Below are 5,879 nucleotides of genomic sequence, written 5' to 3'. Positions count from 1 at the left end.
GTGTGGTGTGTGTGTGTGGTGTGTGTGTCTGGTGTGAGTGTGTGGTGTGTGTGTATGTGTGTGGTGTGAGTGTGGTGTGTGTGGTGTGAGTGTGGTGTGTGTGTGTGGTGTGTGTCTGGTGTGGTGTGAGTGTGTGGTGTGTGTGTGTGTGGTGTGTGGTGAGTGTGTGGTGTGTGGTGTGTGTGTATGTGTGTGGTGTGTGTGGTGTGAGTGTGGTGTGTGTGTGTGGTGTGTGTGGTGTGTGGTGTGAGAGAGTTTCCTCCGTGAGCCGCCTGCCCGTGCCCATCCCCGCTCCCTCTGAGCAGGGCATGCGCCCTCACACACCTGTGCTCCGGGCACAGCGAGGCTGACGGCGTCGGCTCTCCGAGGCGGCCATGCGGGTCTCTAAGCAGCCCTCTCCCCACTGCTGAACAGCTGGCCACCATCTTGGCCCACATTTCCCTGTCATATCTGATTTGCAAAGTCATGTCTGTAACAGACCCACAGGAGCGTCCAGTTGGGGCTTTTTCAGGTCAAGGAGTATTTTCCACAGTCTCTGTTTCTTCAGAGGAGAAAAAGAATGTGAACAGCCCTCCTTCTCCGTTGCCAGGCTGACACTCTCAACCGTGGAATCTTCCTCCCAGCCACCCTGGGCTAAGGGCTAAGGCCTTGAGTATCACCTTGAGGTTCTGTCATTATCCCATTTTACAGATGAGGAAACTGAGGCTCACAGGAGTCCTGTCATCTCCCCAAGGTCACACAGCAGCTAAGAGCAAAGCTATAATTTGAACACAGCGCCTCTGGCCCCTCAAGCCCTCACTCACCACCATCATGTCCACAGCCTCCCTGCAGATGCCTGAGCTGAGCTCTCCCTGCTGGTCTAATTCCAGGACCTCCTCCAGGAAGCCTGCCTGAACTGTCACAGCCCTCCTTGGCGCCTTGGGCTCTTACTCACCACTGACTGGAGTCTTTGGTTTCCAGAGCATTCTGGGAGGGGCCCACCAGAGCTGGGTGACTTTGACCCCCTGAAGGCATCGACTTGGCCAACATGCTTTGACTGCATGGAGTGGAAGCCCATGGGGATGCGGGCTAAGCAAGTTCCTTTCCTGCAGGACCCCTCAGAGCCTTTAATGGGCACCGTGCACCACGCTCCATAAAGGGGTGGCATATGCAGTGTTTCCCAAACACCTTTTTTGCCAGAGCATGTGTTCACATTTCTAGAACTGGGGCAGCTAAGAACTCAGAGTGGTGATATTGTTTCAGGCAATCCAAAGGAGGCAGGATCAGGTCCTGGCTGAGAGAAAACCAGCTCTGCCACCCATTAGCTGTGTGACCTTAGGCAAGTCACTTTACCTCTCTGAGCCTCAGTTATCCCATACACTTCCATGGGGCTCATCAGGACCACTCCATCTTCGTCCAGGCTTCCATCATCACCCTCCAACCAGCAAAAGCCTCTCCCCAGGCCTCTCTGGCTCCCGTCTGTGTCTCACCCCTAGATATGAGCTCTGGGCCTGGAGGACTCAGGTTTGTCTTGCTCCCAACTCACTGTATCCCCAGCACCAGAGCAGGCCTGGCACAAAATAATGTTTGTTTAATGAGTGAATGGATGGATGAATTCCTATGTGAACACTGAATTTGGTCTGGGGCATGCATGGCTGGCGGAGCAGCCCAGGGCCACTCCCCACCCTGATCCCCCTCCCTACCCCTCTCCTACACTTGAGTCTGGTGTGAACCTAAAGGAAGTCCAAGTCTCACTCAGCAAACATTTATTCAATTTGAATAATTATATCCTGTTGGGAGTTGGCAGATGGGGAGAGATGGTTGGGAGAAACTCTTTGTCTTCTCATTAAAGAACAGCTTCCCCCTCTGTAGGACACTAGAAGCTCCAAGCCTGGGCTGTGCCCCCAGGTGCATGGGCTGCTTGACTCCGCACCACACCACTGTGGCAGGACTATAGCACTGTGCCCATTGCACAGATGAGGAGAGAGAGGCTCAGAGTGCTCAGTGACTCACCCAAGGTCACACAGCTAGGGGGAAGCAGGGCAGAAATTTCAACAAGGTTTCATCTGACCCCAGACCCCGTAATCTTAACCCTTGTTCTTAACTAAGAGGCATGGGACACTGGGAAGACCACAGTTCTGATCTGGGTTGAAATCCTACCTCTGCCTCGCCCCCTATTTTTGCGTGACACTAGGCCAGTCATTTCACCTCTCTGAGCCTCAATTTCCTCATCTGCAAAATGGGGCTAATAATCTCTCCTCTACAGGGTCATGAGAATTAAACGAGCTAGTAGATGGGAGGGAGATTTCTGAGGTAGAGGCATATAACAGGTGTTCAAATAAACTTTTGTGGAATGAATGATTACCTTCTGCTGGTGCTGCCAACTGTCCCGGAACATGGACAGAGAGACACAGAGGCACAGAGCTTGAACAAGCATTCCCTTGGACAGACAATGAGAAAACAGGGGTGCATGGAGCCGTGTGCTTGAGGCCAGCACAGCCTAGACACATTCTCCAGCTTCAGGGGCTCTGTGTGGGCACATGACCTTGGTACATGTAGGCCAAGACGCCTGCCACACCACTCAAGATGGCTGCCTCGACACTCACGATGGCCACCACACCAGACAAGATGGCCGCCACACAGCTGCCACATCTACCCCAAAAAGCAGCATCCACTGGGTACCAAGAGCCCCACTGTGACTGGATTCAAAACAAACAAACGAAAATAATCGTTAAACTGTGACCAGACTCCAAATGGAGTGAGTCAAAACCCGGGGCAGCCTAATCTCTCCCAGGAATAAGAAGAAGCCAGTCAGCCCATCCCTGTGCCCCTGAGAATGCTGGGTAATTAGTTTTTCCCTTTTGTCTGTTTTCTTTTAGCAGAACCACCAAGAATTGGCCACAAAAATCAGTTAAAGCTTCCAAAGTGCTTCTTTCTCCAGAAATCTTTTATAAAAGGTGAAAGATTTACAGGACCTGAAGAGCAAACCAAGCAGGATAATTGTTTTCGGAATGACCCCAATATTTTCACCCCGGCGACCCCAGCTGGGCATCTTGCCCCATATTTATGATTCCTGGTCTTCTGCGTGCCACTGGGCGACCTTTCTGAGCCCCCTGTGTGAGCCCCCAGTTCCTTATCGGGCCTGTAACTCACCCTGACGTTATCTCTCAGAAGGGTCTTAATGCACTTTAATTTCCCCTCATTATTTCCCAGACTTCAAGGTTTTCTCTTTCGAGCTGCCCTTCCTGGGACAAGCATAATCTGTTTGCCATCAAGCCCAATAAATATGTTTGTGCGGGAGATGGGAACCGTTTGGGAAGAGTGGCTCAGGCCTGGGAAGCAGCCTCCAGCTCTCACTCCCTCTGGGCAGCAAGGGCTGGTCTGTGTGTCCTTGAGCCTCTGTCCTGGTGGGAGCCACTGCCTTAGTTCTAAGGCTGGGTGGCCAGTTGTAGCAAATGAAAATACAAGACACCCAGTTAAATTTGAATTTCAGATAAACATTTAATTTTTTTAGTATAAGTATGTCCCATTCAATATATGCCAAAAAATATTCATTGTTTATCTGAAATTCAAATATAACTGGGTGTCTTGTGTTTCATCTGGTATCAGCTCCTGGGGGCGGTCCCCCTCACTCCCCCAAATGCAGATTACCATATTGGAGAGTGTTCGTTTACTAGTGTTGCCATAACAAAGTACCACAGAGTGGGTGGCTTAAACAAAAGAAATTTATTTTCTCACCATTCTGGAGGCTAGAAGTGCAAGATCAAGGTATCAGCAGGGTTGGTTTCTTATAAAGTCCCTCTCCTTGGCTTGTAGATGGCCCCCTTCTCCCTGTGTTGTTACGCGGTCATCCCTCTGTGTGTGTCCCAATTTCCTGTTCTTAAACAGCCATGTTGGATCAGGGCCCACCCTAATGACCTCATTTTAACTTAATTACCTCTTTGCCGACCCTACCTGCAAATACAGTCACATTCTAAGGTACAGGGGTTGGGACTCCAACGTATGAATTTCATGGGGATACATTTCAGCCCATAATAAAAGGTGTTTAACCACCTCCCACCAGAAAGCCCCAGAGTCTGGGGCTTAATCCAGAGCAGGCCTCGGAAGACAAGAACCTTGCCTGTCTGGCCGCCATAAGGTTCTGTAGCACCTGCCAGTGCCTGGCTCAGAGAAGGCCCACAATAATGCAGTCAGGGTCCTGTCAGATTCACCCACACTCTCTCTCGACCATCCTGGCGATGCTGAGGGTTCCCCTGAGGACCCTGCAAGGCAGGTACAATCAGTCAAGGGGTGCAGAGCAGGAATGAGGCCCAGGAGCACAAGGCAATTTGAAATTGTCCAAACTGTCCAATCCTAAATTTGCTCAGACCTGCCTACCCTGCTGTTTTGATATTGTATCACAGCCATGTAAGATACTACCTTTGCGGGAATTTTGCGGGGAAGGGTACCCCAGACTCTCCATACTATTTTCCCAACTTCCTATGTCTATAATTAACTTCAAAATAAGAAAAATTTGAGAAAAATATAAAACAAGAAATGTGTTGAAGAAATCAGAACCAAATCTTTATTTACATGAAGTTTATTCAACCCCAGTGAGAATACAAAATACCCTGGTGCCCCAGGTTGAACTATGAAAGATACAGTAGATAAGATTTATAAACTCAAAGAACTTTGTGTGAGAAAGTTATTAATACATAATAAGTTTAACTGATACAAAAAAGGCAATGATGGGGACTTCCCTGGTGGCGCAGTGGTTAAGAATCTGCCTGCTAAGGCAGGGGACACAGGTTCGAGCCCTGGTCCGGGAAGATCCCACATGCCGTGGAGCAACAAAGCCCGTGCGCCACAACTACTGAGCCTGCACTGTAAAGCCTGTGAGCCACAACTATTGAGCCCACGCACCACAACTACTAAAGCCTTTTTTTCCCGCAATGAAGAGCCCGGGAGCCACAACTACTGAGCCTGTGTGCCACAACTACTGAAGCCCGCACGCCGAGAGCCCGTGTTCCGCAAAAGAAGCCACTGCAATGAGAAGCCTGCGCACCAGAACGAAGAATAGCCCCCACTCGCCGCAGCTAGAGAAAGCCCACATGCAGCAATGAAAACCAACGCAGCCAAAAATTAATTAATTAAAATAAAATAAAATACATTATTTTTTAAAAGGCAATGATGTAAAAAGGCAAGATGAAAGGAATAACGGAAAAAATCATAAATATTGGATAATTAGTGGAAACATAATAAATAAATAATTTAATAAATAAGTAATGAATAATTGGATAAAGTAATTACCTAGTATCTTAATGCTGGCTGATTTTCTCTCCTAACCCCAAGATTGATGGATTTTCATTACCTTTATCCAATCATGTCCCTCTTTGATGTGAAGACTTGTTTTTACTTATTTTTAGAATACTCTGTCAGCTTCTAATATTTCTAAGTATTATTAAATTAATATCTTGGCTTCTGTAATTGATAATCCACATGAAATAAAAACCAAGTGGAAAAAAAGAATGGAACTATGCCTGAGTCAGAGAAGATGGTACAAGAGCAGGAAAGTTCAATCAGGTGACGCAGTGAGACAAAGGCTAACTACTGGAGGAGAGGCTGTCACTCCAGGGGGGCAGGACCTGTCTGTCTGTCTGTCTCCTCACCCCTGATTCTCGGAGTCTGGCACAGGGAAGGCTCACAATATTTGCGGAGTGACTGACTGACTGACTGAATGAATGAATGGAAGATGCCTCAGTTGGAGTTCTGCCCATGGCCTCCCTGGCTGCCGAGCCTCCCTGGGTTGGGCCCCTGAGGCCTGATCCCCAGAGGTGAAGTGTAGCCGCTCCAGCCCTGCCGAGGCCCTGCCTGTGCCCTGCCTGTGCCCTGCAGCCAGGGACAGCCACTCCCTGTCCTGG

Source organism: Neophocaena asiaeorientalis, unplaced genomic scaffold (assembly GCF_003031525.2).
Source record: "Neophocaena asiaeorientalis asiaeorientalis breed wild unplaced genomic scaffold, Neophocaena_asiaeorientalis_V1.1 scaffold78, whole genome shotgun sequence".
Classification (NCBI taxonomy): Eukaryota; Metazoa; Chordata; class Mammalia; order Artiodactyla; family Phocoenidae; genus Neophocaena; species Neophocaena asiaeorientalis.
This window is presented reverse-complemented; position numbering follows the sequence as displayed.